The sequence below is a fragment of the Hylobates moloch genome, unplaced genomic scaffold (genome assembly GCF_009828535.3).
Source record: "Hylobates moloch isolate HMO894 unplaced genomic scaffold, HMol_V3 SCAFFOLD_7, whole genome shotgun sequence".
In the NCBI taxonomy this organism is placed as follows: Eukaryota; Metazoa; Chordata; class Mammalia; order Primates; family Hylobatidae; genus Hylobates; species Hylobates moloch.
In genome coordinates, this window is record NW_026652282.1 from 40,362,730 (window position 1) to 40,380,197 (window position 17,468).

Here is a 17,468-nt window from a genome sequence, read left to right on the forward strand (position 1 = left end):
CTTGGAAGACATTTCCATTTAACATCCTGCTCTGGTAGATTATTTTGAACTTGGGGGAAATATTTTCTTCTCTAAAACTATTGCAGTTTGCTTTCTCTAGGAAGCAGATGCTGAGACAGAGGTAGGATTGAAGAGGTTCCATTGAGGAGTAGCAGCTGTGCCAGGAAAAGAGAGGAAACAGAACGGGGCAGGGAGAGCCATCAGACTGTGACAAGACCTCTACCAGTTCAGGGGGGAACTCTGGGGCAGAGATTGCACACTCAAGGAGTCCTGCGTTATGTGGAGATGGCCAAGCCCTTTTAGCACTGCTTTGCTCAGCCAGTTTCTGGAAGCTGCCCCAAGAAGAGTGTGTCCTCAGCTATCACCTCCTTACTCAGTCATTGGCCAGGTACAATGACTGTCATACCTTGAGAAAGATATGACCTCAGCTTGAAAGTTGAGTGAACCCTGACAAAGCTAATAGGTGGAAGCTGCCACTTAACCATACTCCTCATAGTAGGATAGCAAGTTCTTTCTAGAGGGAGGGTCTGAGAGTCACATTCCTGTATCTGACACATAACCCAATATATTTACTCTAAGAATGAATAGAGATTTTTGGCTTTCTCTCTCTCTCTCTCTCTCTCTCTCCATGTGCTAGGATGCTTTCCTATGACCCTTACATGGCTCCCTCCCTCACTTCATTCAGATTTCTCTCAAAGTCACCTCCTCAGAGAAGCTTCCTCTCACCATTCTGTTTTAAATATTACCCCTTCTTTACTCTATTTCCCCTTTATTTGTTTTTTTCTTCTACATTGGTATTTGATGACCTACAATTATACTATATATTAATTTCATCATTGTCTGTCCCTTCTAGTGCAATGTAGGGCAGGGACCTTGTCTGTTTTGTTTCTTAAATATCCCCATAACCGAGTACACTGTCTTACACATGATAGGTGTTCAATAAATATTTTTGACAAAACAAATGCATGAATCTGGATCACTTGAATCCCTTGCTTTCTCATTTCCTTGCTGTGGCACATAGTGGGGAGGGGGCTTGGGTTATGTGGCTGAGTATGCTGCTCTGGCAGTCCTGCCTCTGCCTACTATGGCTGTCAGCTCTTCCAAGGGAGGATCTTTGTCCAACTGCGCTGGTCCAAGCACTGGCTCTTCAACATGATCTCCTTTATAATCTGCTACTTTCCCGCTACTCAGAGTTAGCAAAAGGGTGAATGTGGTAAAAATCACACTTCTTTTTCTTTTCTTTTCTTCTTCTTTTTTTTTTTTTTTTGAGACAGAATCTCACTCTGTCACTGAGGCTGAAGTGCAGTGACACGATCTTGGCTCACTGCAACCTCTGCCTCCTGAGTTCAAGCGATTCTCCTGCCTCAGCCTCCTGCATAGCTGGGATTACAAGCGTGCGCCACTATGCCTGGCTAATTAATTGCATTTTTAGTAGAGATGAGGTTTCACCATGTTGGCCAGGCTGGTCTCGAACTCCTAACCTCAGGTGATCCGCCCACCTCCGCCTCCCAAGACGCTGGGATTACAGGCATGAACCACCGCGCCCAGCCCACAGTTCTTTTTCAACGATACTAACGTTAATCAGACTTTTCTGAAGGCTCAGGGGTAAAGAAGAAAAATAAGAACAATTTCAAGTATCTGTCCCTGTGCTTCAAAGAAAAATACATTAACTCTTTCATTACGGGCTGAATTTTGGCCCTTCAAAATTCATATGTTGAAGCTGTAACCCTCAGTATCTGAGAATGTGACTGTATTTGGAGATAGGGCCTTTACAGAGGCTATTAAGGTAAAATGAGGTCATTATTGAGGGGTTCTAATTCAGTATGACTAGTGTCCATATATGAAGAAGAGGTGAGGACACAGACAGGCACAGAGGGAAGACCACATGAGCGCACAGGGAGAATATGACCATATACAAACCAAGGAGAGAGGCCTCAGACAAAACCTTGTTGACACCTGGATCTCAAATTTCTGGCCTTCAGAACTGCAAGAAAATATATTTCTGTTATTGAAGCCACTCAGTCTGTGGTGTTTTGTTATGGCAGCTTTAGCAGATTAATATACCTTTCAAGTAGGGAGATACCCTGATTCCTGGCCTTGTACCCTCAGGGGCATATTCCACTTCCTGACCACGCTTCCCTATTCTTAGATCTGCCCTTCTGAAAGGAAAGCTTTTTTTCAGAAATACACTGTATGAATCTTCATCTCCTTCACAGAGGCCCTGCCAGAGGTTGATCTTGTCTTTAGATTCATCCTCTGGCCCCATCACATGCTCTCTAGGACATGGTAGTATGCAATGGTACGTTTCTTTAAGTCAAGAAGTATTCTCGATACAACAATTTGGAACACTGCGGGGTGCTCCAAATCCTATTTCCATTGGGACCTCCCAGTTTGTATGAGACACACAGTGAGGATTCTTCCAGGTCATCCGGAAGGATACTATGGAGTCAGTCACATTTACCCATACCCATGGCAAAAGGAATATCAAATGCAAAGACCCTGAGGGAGTAATAATCTTGATGCATTCAAGAAACAGCAAGAAAGCCAGTGTGGTTGGAGCATAGTGACCCTGGGTAGGGAGTTATATAGAAGATGAACTCAGAGAGTTATCAGTAGTCAGAGGAGTTTGGGTTTTGTAAGAAATGTAGGAAGTCATAGATCTACTCTGGCCTCAGAGTACGTACATGTTTCTGAGATCACTATGTTTGCTGGAGGAGGGCAGACTGTAGGAGGGCTAGAGTTGAAATTGGGAGATAGAAAGGAGACAATCATAGCAGTCCAGAGAAGAAGTGATCATGGCCTGGATCAGGATGCAATGGAGAATTTGAAGGAAAGAAATATAGCAAGAATGTGTGCAAAGGAGAGGACTCAGGTTATCCTGAGCAGCTGGGTGAATGGCGATGCCATGTATTAAGGTGGGAAAGCCTTGGGGAGGACTGGGCTTTGGAGAGAAATTAAGGCTTTGGCTCTGGACATGTTAACACATTGCACTATCAATTTGATATCCAACTGGTTATGTCAAATCCTAGTCAAGGTCAGGAAGGGAGTCCAGGCTGGTGACTGGTGATGGTATTTAAAACCAAGATTATTTATGAGATCAACTAGGGAACAGATGTAGAATGAATGCTGGGACACTCCAAAATGTAAAGACCAGGAAGAGGAGGAGAATCCAGCAATTAAAAGGAGCAGCTAGTGAGGTAAGAGGAAGGACAGGAGGTGGGCTATCTAGAGTCAAATGGGGAAAATGTTTCCAGAAAGAGGGAGTGATTGGTTGGGTCAAATGCTGCAACAGATGGTTTTCATTTTTCACTATTTCAAACATTGGTGCAATGAACATTCTCATTTCTCTGTTTTCATGTACATGTGTGACAGTCTCTCTAGTGTAGATATCTGGAAGAGAAATTATTGGTGATGGGGTAGGAGCATCTTCAGTTTTAATAGGCAATGCCAGACTGTTTTCCAAACTGATTGGTCCAATTTCCCCTACCACCAGTACTGTGTTCTCCCTTCCCCGAAATCCTCACAATCCTTGGTGTTATCAGCCACTGATTTTTCCAATCTGGTGAGTGCAAAACGCTGTCTCCTTATTCTTTTTAACTTTCATTGTCTTCAAGAATATTGTCTTGGGAATCTTTTAAAATGTGTTTTGGCCATTTGACCTTCTTCTTAGAATTCTCTATTTATAGCCTGTGCCCATTTTTCTATTTGACTGGTTGGTTGGTTTAGGAGTTCTTTATATATATTCTGGGTACCAATCCTTTGTTAGATATGTGAGCTGCAAATATCTTCTACAAAACTGGGGCTTATATTTTCACTGTATTTATGTTGACTTTTATAATTTTTTCTTTCTGGTTTCTCCTTTTTACATTATAATTAAGAATGCCTTCCTTGCTCCAAAGTTATAAATATATTCTCTTCTAAAAGTTAAAAGATTCATTTTTCATATGTAGGTATTTAATCTATTAGGAATTAATGTTTGTATTGGCATCTACTTCTGTCTTTTATAAGAATAACAGATTATCCCAGTATCATTTATTGAATCCTTGCTCCATACACCTATATAACCCTAACCCCTGTCAAAATACAGAATATTATAACTCCAGAAAGCTTTCCCATGTCTCTTCCCAGTTAATCCCCACAATCTTCTGATTGTTTTCTTTATGAATTAATTTTTTCTATTTTAGACTTCATTTACATGGAATCAAGCAGTATATATTCTTTCGTGTAAAATTAATTTTATTTAGTATGATGTTTTTAATACAATTACTTTAACTGTTTATCATCTTTTGTGAATTAAAAAAGCATAAGAAAATAGCAAGAGGAGAGATATAAAATTATTAACAAAAATTTCTGGGCCAAGATTAATGAAATTAAGATATACACTTTGGGTTTTGCATATTGTCATTTATTTAGTTTAAATGTTAATACATATTCTTTATTAAACTTAACTTTTATTTTAAGTTCAGGGGTACTTGTACAGGTTTGTTTTATAGGTAAACTCGTGTCATGGAGGTTTGTTGTACAGCTTATTTCATCACCCTTATATTAAGCCTAGTACCTATTAGTTATTTTTTCTGATCCTCTCCTTCCTCCCATCCTCCATCCTCCAGTAGGCCCCAGTGTGTGTTGTTTCCCTCTATGTGTCCATGAGTTCTCATTATTTAGCTGCCACGTGTGTGAAGAGGCGGTATTTGGTTTTCTGTTCCTATATTATCTTGCTAAGGATAATAGCCTCCAGTTCCATCCATGTTTCTGTAAAGGACATGATCTATTTTTTATGGCTAGCATGATGTTTCTGAGATTCATCCATATCATTGTGTGCATCAGTTCATTCTGTTTTATTACTGAGTAGTATTTCATTATATGGATATACCATAGTTTTTTTTAATGATTTCCAAGTGTTTTTTAGAACCTTTTAATTTATTATTATTATTATACTTTAAGTTTTAGGGTACATGTGCACAATGCGCAGGTTTGTTACATATGTATCCATGTGCCATGTTGGTGTGCTGCACCCATTATCTCGTCATTTAGCATTAGGTATATCTCCTAATGCTGTCCCTCCCCCCTCCCCCCACCCCACAACAGTCCCTGGAGTGTGATGTTCCCCTTCCTGTGTCCATGTGTTCTGATTGTTCAGTTCCCACCTATGAGTGAGAACATGCAGTGTTTGGTTTTTTGTCCTTGCGATAGTTTACTGAGAATGATGGTTTCCAGTTTCATCCATGTCCCTACAAAGGACATGAACTCATCATTTTTTATGGCTGCATAGTATTCCATGGTGTATATGTGCCACATTTTCTTAATCCAGTCTATTGTTGTTGGACATTGGGTTGGTTCCAAGTCTTTGCTATTGTGAATAGTGCCGCAATAAACATACACATGCATGTGTCTTTATAGCAGCATGATTTATAGTCCTTTGGGTATATACCCAGTAATGGGATGGCTGGGTCAAATGGTATTTCTAGTTCTAGATCCCTGAGGAATCGCCACACTGACTTCCACAATGGTTGAACTAGTTTCCAGTCCCACCAACAGTGTAAAAGTGTTCCTATTTCTCCACATCCTCTCCAGCACCTGTTGTTTCCTGACTTTTTAATGATGGCCATTCTAACTGGTGTGAGATGGTATCTCACTGTGGTTTTGATTTGCATTTCTCTGATGGCCAGTCATGATGAGCATTTTTTCATGTGTTTTTTGGTTGCATAAATGTCTTCTTTTGAGAAGTGTCTGTTCATGTCCTTCACCCACTTTTTGATGGGGTTGTTTTTTTCTTGTAAATTTGAGTTCATTGTAGATTCTGGATATTAATTTTTTAATTTAATTTAATTTTACTTTAAGTTCTGGGATACATGTACAGAACGTGCAGGTTTGTTACATAAGTATATATGTGCCATGGTGGTTTGCTGCACCTATCAACCCATCATGTAGATTTTAAGCCCCGCATGCATTAGGTATTTGTCCTAATGCTCTTCCACCCCTTGCCCCACACCACCCCCAACAGTCCCTGGTGTGTGTTGTTCTCCTCCCTGTGCCCATGTTAGAACCGTTTTTTTAAAAAAAATTTGTGGGTACATAGTAGGTGTATATATTTATGGGGTACATGTAATGTTTTAATACAGGCATGCAATGAATAATAATCACATCATGAAGAATGGAGTATCCCTTCCATCAAGCATTTATCCTTTGAGTTGTGAACAATCCAATTACCTTCGTTAAGTTATTTTAAAATGTACAGTTAAATTACTGTTGACTATAGTCTCCCTATTGTGATATCAAATAGGTCTTATTTATTCTTTCTATTATTGTTGTACCCATTAACCATCCCTACTTCCTCCCAGCCCCCCACCACCCTTCCCAGCCTCTGGTAAACATCATTCTACTTTCTATCTCCATGAGTTCAATTGTTTTAATTTTTAGATCCCACAAATAAGTGAGAAAATGCAATGTTTGTCTTTCTGTGCCTGGCTTATTTCACTTATCATAATGATCTCCATTTCCATTCATGTTGCTGCAAATGACTGGATCTCTTTCTTTTTAATGGCTGAATAGTACTCCATTGTGTGCATGTACCACATTTTCTTTATCTGTTCATGTGTTGTTAGACACATAGTTTGCTTCCAAATCTTAGCTACTGTAAACAGTGCTGCAACAAACATAGGAGTGCAGATATCTATTTGATATACTGATTTCCTTTCTATTGGGTATATACCCTGCAATGGGATTGCTGGATAATATGGTAGCTCTATTTTTAATTTTTGAGGAACCTTCAAACTGTTCTCCATAGTGGTTGTACTAATTTACTTTCCTACCAACAGTGTACAAGTGTTCCCTTTTCTCCACATCCTCACCAGCATTTATTGTCTGTCTTTTGGATATGAGCCATTTTAACTGGGGTCAGATGATATCTCATTGTAGTTTTTGCATTTCTGCATTTCTCTGATGATCAATGATGTTGAGCACCTTTTCATATGCTTGTTTGCCATTTGTGTGTCTTCTTTTGAGAAATATCTGTTCAAATCTTTTGCCCATCTTTTTATTGGATTATTAGATTTTTTCCTATAGAGTTATTTGAGCTCCTTATATATTCTGGTTATTAATCCCTTGTCAGATAAGTAGTTTGCAAATATTTATCCCATTCTGTGGGTTGTCATTTTACTTTGTTGATTGTATCCTTTGCTGTGCAGAAGCTTTTTAACCTGATATGATCCCCTTTATTTATTTCTGCTTTGCCTGTGCTTTAGGGTATTACTCAACAAATTTTCGGTCAGACCAATGTCCTGGAGATTTTCTCCAATGCTTTCTTGTCGTAGTTTCATGGTTTGAGGTCTTAGATTTAAGTATTTAATCCATTTTGATTTGGTTTTTGTATATGATGAGAGATAGAGGTCTAGTTCCATTCTTCTGCATATGGATATCCAGTTTTCCCGGCATCTACTGAAGAGACTGTCTTTTCCCCAGTGTATGTTCTTGGCACCTTTGTCTAAAATGAGTTCACCGTAGATGTGTGGATTTGTTTCTGGATTGTCTCTTTTGTTCCATTGGTCTATGTGTCTGTTTTTATGCCAGTACCATGCTGTTTTGGTTACGATAGCTGTGTGGCATTATTTTCAGTAAGGAAATGTGATTCCTCTAGTTTTGTTCCTTTTGCTTGGGATAGCTTTGGCTATTCTGGGTCTTTTCTGGTTCCGTATAAATTTTATGATTTTTTTATTTCCGTGAAGAATGTCATTGGTATTTTGGTAGGGATTATAATGAATCTGTAGATTGCTTTGAGCAGTATGGACATTTTCACAATATTGATTCTTCCAATGCACGAACATAGAATATTCTTCTATTTTCTGATGTCCTCTTCAATTTTGTTCATCAGTGTTTTATAGTTTTCACTACAGAGCTCTTTCACTTCTTTGGTTAATTCCTAGGTATTTAATTTTATGTGTGGCTGTTGTAAATGGGCTTACTTTTTTATTACTTTTTCACATTGTTCACTGTTGGCATATAGAAATGCTACTGATTTTGTATGTTGATTTTGCTCTATGATATTACTGAATTTGTTTATCAGTTCTGATAGTTTTCTTGTGGAGTCTTTAAGTTTTTCCAAATATAAGATCATATAATCTACAAACAAGGATAATTTGACTTATTTCTTTTCATTTGGATGCCCTTTATACCTTTCTCTTATCTGATTGCTTTAGCTAGAACTTCCAGTACTATGTGGAATAACAGTAGTGACAGTGGGCATCCTTGTCATCTTCCAGATCTTAGAGAAAAGTCTTTCAGTTTTTCCCCATTCAGTATGATACTAGCTGTGGGTCTGTCATATATGGCTTTTATTATGTTGAGGTATGTTCCTTCAATACACAGTTTTTTGAGGGTTTTTATCATGAAGGGATGTTGAATTTTACCAAATGCTTTTTCAGCACCAATTGAAATGACCATATGGTTTCTGGCCTGTTGATATGATGAGTCACACTGATTGATTTAAATATCTTGAACCATCCTTGCATCCCAGGGATAACTCTGACTTGGCCACGATGAATGGTCTTTCTAATGTATTATTGAATTGGTTTGCTAGTATTTTGTTAAGGGTTTTTGCATCAGTATTCATTAGAGACGTTGGTCTGTAGTTTTCTTTTTTTGATGTGCCTTTTTCTGGTTTTGTATCAGGGTAATACTGGCCTTGTAGAAAGAATTTGGAAGTATTTCCTTTTCCTCTATTTTTTGGAATAGTTTGAGTAAAATTGGTGTTCTTTTTAACCATTTGGTAGAATTCAGCAGTGAAGCTGTCAAGTCCTGGGCTTTTCTTTACTGGGAGACTTTTTATTACAGCTTTGATCTTGTTACTTATTATTGGTCTGTTCAGGTTTTGGATCTCTTCTTGGTTCAATCTTGGTAGGTTGGATGTATCTAGGAATTTGTCCATTTCTTCTAGAGTTTCCAATTTATTGGCATAAAGTTTCTCATGGTAGCAACTAATGATTCTTTAAATTTCTTCACTATTAGTTTCCTTTTTTCTGTTTTTAAAATTTGGATTTTTTCCTTTTGTTTAGTCTGGTAAAGTTTTTTTTTCTTTAATTTTCAAAAAACCAATTTTTCTTTGATTTTGTTTTTTTGATTTGATTTCTTTTTTCTGTCTGATTTTTTTTTTTTTTTTTTATAATTTGTTTGTTTGTTTGTTTCCTATTTTTTAAGTGATCTTAGTTTTCTTTGAATTCACTTATAGCTATAAACTTCCCTCTTAGTACTACCTTTGCTGCCTTATTTAGATCATTTGGTGAAGTCATGTTTTCCCGGATGGTGCTGATATTAGCAGATGTTCTTCAGTGTCTGGGCATTGAAGAGTCAGGTATTTATTGTAGTCTTCACTGTCCGGGCTTATTTGTAGCCATCCTTCTTGGGAAGACTTTTCAGATATTTTAAAAAATTCAGGTGTTGTATTCTAAGCTATTTCTGCTTTAGAGAGCACTCCAAGCCCAGTAATGCTGTGGCTCTTGTAGACTCTTAGAGGTACCACCTTGATGGTCTTGGAGAAGATACAGGAGAATTCTTTGGATTACCAGGCAGAGACTGTTGTTCTCTTCCCTTACTTTCTTTCAAACATACAGAGACTCTCTCTCTATTCTGAGCCACCTAAAGCTGGCGGTGGAGTGACAAAAGCACTCCTGTGGCCACCACCATTATGACTGCACTGTGTACGACCTGGAGCCAGCACAGTAGTGAGTCTCGCCTAAGGCTTGATGTAACCACTCCCTGGCTACTGCTGTGTTCACTCAACGTTCTGGAGCTCTGCAATCAGAAGGTGGCAAAGTTAGCCAGGCCTATGTCCTTCCTATCAGGGCAGTGAGGTTCTCTAGGCCCTGAGTGGTTCCAGAAGTGCTATCTGGGAATCAGGGACTAGAGTCAAAAACCTTAGAAAGTCTACCTTGTATTCTATTGTATTGTGACTGAGCTGGCACTCAAACCACAAGATGCGTTCCTTCCCACTCTTCCTTCCCCTTTCCAAAGGCAGAGAAGCCTCGTCTCATAGCCACCACCACCCCGGCCATGAGTAGTACTGCCAGAGTACCACTGATGTTCCCTTAAGGCACAAAGTCTCTTAAGTCAACTTATGGTTGGCCTGGGACTAACCCTTCAGGGCAGTGGGCTCCTCTTTGGCCTAGGGCAGGTCCAGAAATGCCATTCAAGAGTCAAGTCCTGGGATCAGGACCCTAAGAGCCCACTGGGTGCTCTACCCTTTTGTGACAGTGTTGGTACCTAAGGTGAAAGACAATGTCCCCTTTACTTTTCCCTCTGCTTTTCTCAATTATTATAGAAGGAGTGTTGCCCCATAGCCACCTCAGCTGGTAATGTGCTGAGTCTCACCTGAAGCCAGCAAGTCTCAGGGGCTCACCAAGGCCCTCGACATAGTACCTGGGTATTGCTGCTGGTAGGACTCTTCAGTTAACAGGTGATGAATGCTGGCAGGCCTGGGTCCTTTCCTTCAAGGCAGCAGGTTCCCTCCTGTCCCAGGTTGTGTCTAGAAATGTCATCTAGGAGCTAAGGCCTGGAATGGCAGCCTCACTATTCTCACTGGTGCCCTATCCTGCTGTGGCTGAGCTGGTATCCAAGAGCCAAGGCAATGTCCTCCCCACTCTTCCCTCTCCTTTCCTCAAGCAGAAAAAAGAGGTTTCTTTTGGAGCCATGAGCTGTGCAGTGTGGGGTTAGAGGAGGAGTGATGCCAGCAATCCCCTGGTTTCCCCAGCTGGTGTCTCAGTATGTCATGTGGCGCCCCCCCAACCCAGTCCACTATCTCTGGGCCTAGTTCAGCCCTAAGACTCTCCTAAGAGTTGCAGTCTTTGTGGCCTAGACTGCCTTTCAAGCTTACTTAAAGACCTAGGGCACTTTGGCCCTCAGTGACGAATTTTTTAGACACTCGAGTTTGGACTACCGGGATTGGAGATTCCCCTCTGGCTAGGGCTGCTTTAAATTCTCCCTCTGTGGACAGGCATCAGCTGAATTTGGTCTGTTTTTCCTTTCTGCTCTAACAGAACAGCACTGAGTTCAGTGCCTCACAATTGCTGTGTTCTGCCTCCCCTAGCACCCAGAGATGCCATGCCACCACTGCCAGGGATGGGAAAGGGATGGCATCAGCAATTCATGACTGTTTTTTCTATCTCTTCAGTGCCTCTTTCAGCAATATGAAGTTAAAACAGGTACTATGAGGGCTCACCCGATTTTTGGTTCTTACAGAAGTATTTTTGTGTGTGTGTTTATAGAAAGTTGTTAACTTGGTGTCTTTATTGGGGCGAGGGGATAATTGATGGAGTTTTTTTTTCCCCACGATCTTGCTCTACCTCCTCTATTTAGAACATTTTTACATATTTTAAATTAATTATAGGTTCACAAGAAGTTACAAAGGGGGTATAGAGAGGTCCTGTGTACCCTTCACCCAGTTTCCCACAATAATTACGTTTTATATAACTATAGTACGATATCAAAACCAGGAAAGTGACATGGCACAAGCTATGTGTAGAAATCTATGTGATTTCATTATATGTGTAGATTTGTGTTACTACCATCATAATCAAGATACAGAACTGTCCCATTACCAAAAAGATCTCCCTCTTCCTACCCTTTTATAGTTACGCCACCATCCTTAAACCCTGGTAACTACTTATTTGTTTCTCTAGAAGTCTTTCATTTTGAGAATGTAATATAAATGAAATCATAGAGTATGGGACTTTTTGAGACTGATTTTTTTCACACTCAGCACAAAGCTCTGATGTCTAGCCAAGTTGTTGTGTGTATCAATAGTTTGTTCCTTTTTATTGCTGAGTACTGTTCCATGATGTAGATGTACTACAGTTTGTTTAACCACTCCCTGTTGAAGGATATTTGGGTTATTTACAGTTTTTGGCTTTGTGAATAAAATGGCTGTAAACCTTTGTGTATAGGTTTTTGCGTGAATACAATTTTCATTTCATTCATCTCTAGGATAAATGCCCTCGAGTGCAATTCCTGGGTTATACTGTAATTGCGTATCAGGATTTTTGTTTGTTTTAAGAAATTACCAAACTGTTTTCCAGAGAGGCTGTACCATTTTGCATTCCCATTAGCAATGTGTGAGAGATTCAGTTTCTCTACATTCTTGCCATCATCTGGTATTTTCATTATTTTTTATTTTAGATGTTCTAATTGGTATGTAGTAACATCTCATTTTGGTGTAAATTTGCATTTAACAAATGGATAGTAATGTTGAACATCTTTTCATGTGCCTATTTGCCATCTATATATGCTCTTCAGTGAACTTTCCCTTCATGCCTTCTGCCCATTTCAAATAAGATTTGTTTTTCTTTTTGAGAACTTTGAGAATTTCTTATACATTCTAGATGTGAGTTCTTTGTCAGATATGTGGGTTGCAACTATTTCCTTAGAGGCTGTATCTTGTCTTTTAATCTTCTTAACAAGGTCTTTCAAAGAGCAAACATTTTTAATTTTAATGAAATCAACTTATCAATTTTTTTCTTCTATGAATCATACTCTTGGTGTTATGTCTAAAAATTCTTCATCAAGTTTCAGGTTCTGAAGATTTTCTCTTATGTTGTCTTTTAAAAATTTTATAGTTTATGGTTTACATTTAATGAGTTTACTTTTGTATAAAATGTGAGGTTTAGGAAATGTATGTGTTTTTGCTTGTGAATATCCAATTGCTCCAGCATTATTTGTTGACAGGACTATCCTTCCTTCATTGAATTGCTTTTGCATCTCTGTCAAAAATCAGTTGTCTGTACTTGTATTTGGCTGAGTTCTCTCTTTTGTTCTATTGATCTATATGTCGATCCTTCTGCCAATACCACAGAAGCCTTTATTGTAGCTCTATAATATGTATGGCAATTAGGTAGAGTAATTTCTTCCATTTTATTCTTCTTTTTCAAAGTTGTCTTAAGCTATTCTATATCCTTTGTATTTCCATATACATTTTAGACTATCATGTATATCTGTAAAAACTTGTTGGGATGTTGACAGAAATTACATTAAGTCCGCATATTAATTTGGGGGGAGAATTGACCTTTTTATTAGGTAATGTCTTCCAATCCATAAACACGGTGTGTCTTTCCATTTATTTTATCTTTGATTTATTTCAAAAGCATTTTGTAGTTTTCAGCAACCAAGTCCTGTACATGTTTTGTTAGATTTATACTGTCTTAGTGTGTTTAATGCTGCTATAAAGGAATACCTGAAGCTAAGTAGTTTATAAAAAAAAAAAGAGATTTATTTGGCTCATGGTTCTGCAGGCTATACAAGAAGCATGCTGCCAGCATCTGCTTCTGATGAGTGCTCCAGGCTGCTTCCACTCATGGTGGAAGGTGAAAGGGAGCTTGTCTGCAGAGATAACATGGTGATAGAGGAAGCAAGAGAGAGAGAGAGAGAGGAAGCAAAAGAAAGACAGAGAGAGAAAGAGAGAAATCCAGAGAGAGGGGAGAGATGCCAGGCTGTTTTTAACAACCAGGTTTCATGGAAACTGATAAAGTGAGAATTCACTCCCTCCCTCCCCACCCAAGCATTAATCTATTTATGAGGGATCTGCCCCCGATGTCCCAAACACCTCCCATTAGTCTCCACCTCCAACATTGGGGATAAAATTACAACATGAAATTTGGAGTGGACAAGCATCCAAGCTATAACGTTCTGTCTATGGCCCCTGAATCTTGTGTTTTTCCCACATTGCAAAATACAATCATCCCTTCTCAATAGTCCCCAAAAGTCTTAACTTGTTCTAGCATCAATTCAAATGTCCAAAGTCCAAAGTCTCATCTGAGACTCAAAGCAAGTTCCTTGCAGCAATGAGCCTGTAAAATAAAAAACAAGTTATTTACTTTCAAGACACAATGGTTGCACAGGCATTTGGTAAACATTTCCATTCCAAAAGGGAGAAATTGGCCCAAAGAAAGGGGTAAGGGGCCCCATGCAAGCCTAAAACACAGCAGGAATGACATTAAATCTTAAAGCTCCAAAGTAATCTCCGTTGACTCCATGTCCAACATGCTGGGCACAGTGGTGCAAGGGATGGGCTCCTGAGGTCTCAGGCAACCCTGCCCTCAGGTGTGGCTGGGTGAAGCCCATGTGACTGCTCTCACGAGTTGGAATCTGATGCCTGCAGCTTTTCCAGGCTGAGCTGCATGCTGCCAGTGGCTCTATGATTCTGGGATCAGGAGGGAAGTGGTCCTGCTCCCACAGCTCCACTGGATACTTCCCTAGTAGAGGTTGTCTGTGGTGACTCAACTCTTGTAGCAAGCTTTTGCCTGGGCATGCAAACTTTCCCATATTCTCTGAAATTTAAATGAAAGCTGCCAAACCTCCACTATTTTTGAGTTCTGAATGCCTACAGACTTAACACCACATGGAAGTCACCAAGGCTTATTTCTTGAGGTCTCTGGAGTGGGGGCCTGAGCAGCACCTGAGGCTGTTTGAGCCATGAATGGAGCCTGAACAACCAGAATGTGAGGAGAAGCATCTCTAGGAGTCTCAAGACAGTGGTGCCCTGGGCCAGTCCCTCAAGTCATTCTGTACTCCTAGGCCTCTGAGCCTGTGATGGGAGGGGTGCCCTCAAAGATATCTAAAATGGCTTTGGGGACATTTTCTCATTGGCTTGGTTATTAGCACCTGGCTTCCTTTTAGTCTTACTAATCTCTTTAGCAAGTGGTTTCTCTATAGCACCCCTAGATTCCTCTCCTGAAAATGCCCTTTCCTCCTCTGCCACATGGTCAGGCTGCAAATTTTCTGAATTTTTATGCTCTGCTTCTCTTTTGATTATAAATTCCAGCTTTATGTCATTCCTTTGCCACTGTATCTGATTGTAAGCTGTTAAAAACAGCCAAGATGATCAAACTTCTCTTATCAAATGCTTTGTTGTCTAGAAATTTCTTCTGCCAGATACCCTAGATTTATCACTCTTAAGTTTGGCCTTCCACAAAACCCTAGGGCATGGACACTATGCAGCCAAGTTCTTTGCCATGGGATAAAAAGGGGGAGGGCAGTGCCAGTGGGTGGAGAGTGCATGCACTACTTACACCTCAGCCCCAGAGGTGGTATCCTGTGCATTTCTCAGGCCTTGGCCCCATAAGCAGCAGCCAGTGCTTCTCTTGTTCTTCAGCCTCAGTGCTGCTGGGCCCCAGGACAGTGCATTTTCTTTTGGGGGTGGGTGTCTAAAATGGTACCTTTCTGAACCTGTTTAGTTCTCAGGGAGCATGTGGGACCAAGCATGAGCTCCCTCCTTGTGTGACAGAGTAGTGCTGGTACACAGTCTCTTGTGGCACCTCCCTATGTTAGTCTCTGGCCCTGCAAGGGTTGAGAAGCTCTCCTGTTGTTAGGATTACAAGAGGCCACAGTGGAAATGTGGACCACTGGGGGTCTCTCACTTCCATTTTCTCCACAATGGGAAGTCTCCCTTGGATCTCAGCCAATCCTGGCTGAGCAGGCTGCTTCACTTCCCTCTCCTTTGCTTTAGGTGTTTCCTGTCACTTTTCTGTTGCATTCTCGTGTTCTTTCTTGGGTGATCTATTCAAAGTGTGATGATCTATTCACTATTTTGGTTCTTCTTAGTGGAGGAGGTGAGTATGAAATGCATCTATTCAGCCATCTTGAACTTCTTTTTAAAATGTATGTCATGTCCAGGGGTTTTCAGTTTACATAGCAGGAAAATAGGGAAAAGGGTGTCCACTTCATTGTTCTGAACATGGAAGTGCCTCTGGTTTTAAAGGTAATAATAAAAGTCTTTAATGCATATAAAATTTATTTGGACTTGCATTGGAGTTAGACCAACATGGATTTGAAACTTCACTTGACCATTGACTAGAGGTGTAACTTAGTCTAATATCTTAACCTCTATGTGCCTCGATTTCATAAACAATAAAATGAGAATAACAGTATCTACTTGATAAGAATTTTGTAAAGGTTAAGTCATAAATATATGTAAAATACTTATCACAGGGCCTAACATAGTGTAAGCATTCCATAAGTGGTAACAAAATTGTGATTATTTCAAAATGACTAGATAATTTGTTGTGTTCTTCAATAAATAGTCCCTTCCTCACTGATGTGTGATACTACCCTCGTCATGGATCTTTTTTTTTTTCTTGAGACAGAGTCTGGCCCTGTCATTTAGGCTGGAGTGCAGTGGTGCAATCTCAGCTCATGCAACCTATGCCTCCAGGGTTCAAGCGATTCTCCTGCCTCAGCCTCCTGAGTAGCTGGGATGACAGGAACTCACTACCATGCCTGGCTAATTTTTGTATTTTTAGTAGAGATGGGGTTTCACCGTGTTGCCCACGCTGGTCTCGAACTCCTGATCTCAAGTGATCCACCTGCCTTGCCCCCTGCAAAGTGCTAGGATTACAGGCATGAACCACCATGCCCAGTTGCATCATGGATTTTATACTAGGAAGTTTTTGGATCAGCTATATATTTTTGGTGATAAGCGTGTCTATACTTGCATCATTATAACACTGTTCTAATTATTAGAGTTTTATAATATGTTTTAATATCTGGAAGTGTAAGTAACCCATCATTACTTTCCTCTATGTTTTTTATTAGCTTTTTAAAGTCTTTTTTACATTTTCCCCAATGGTTTTTATATAGTTTTGTTGGTGTTTATTCTCTTAGATGTTCTTTAATAATCTTTTGGAAAAATTTGAAAGTAAATCCCATTGGGACTTTAATTGGAATTTTTTTGACCTTTGAAATAATTGGGATAAAATTGTTATCTATATTCTATATAAGTATTGTTGTATAAGAAAATAGTATGTTTTCAAACACCGCATGTTCTCACTCATAAACGGGAGTTGAACAATGAGAACACATGGACACAGGGAGGGGAACATCAAACACCGGGGCCTGTTGGGGGGGTGGGAGGCAAGGGGAGGGAGAGCATTAGGACAAATACCTAATGCATGCGGGGCTTAAAACCTAGATGATGGGTTAATAGGTGCAGCAAACCACCATGGCACGTGTATACCCGTGTAATGAACCTGCATATTCTGCACATGTATCCCAGAACTTAAAGTAAAATAAAAAAAAAAAAAGAATTTTGGAGATAGGAACATACTGAAGGAGTGAAATGGAGTAATAACTTTGTATTATGTTTCAAAATATCCAATCAAATTTTTTTCTTAAAAAAAAGAAAATAGTATGTTTTTCTGGCCATAAAAATACTATTTCAGCAATGTTTTGAAATTTTTCATAGAATTTTATGGATTTATGTTGTTTATTCCTAATTATTTTAAGTTTTAATGATTATTTTTGGATTTTCCCATTGTACTATGAAATTTATAACTTATATATATTTTTTGTAATGGGCTATGCTGCATAATTTGTTGATTAGTTTGAACAGTATATTTTATTGATTCCTTAGGGTTTCCAGCTATATCACATTGTGATAAATTGATCTACTGCTTTCTAGTAGTTATAGCTCTTTTTTTTTTTTTTTTTTT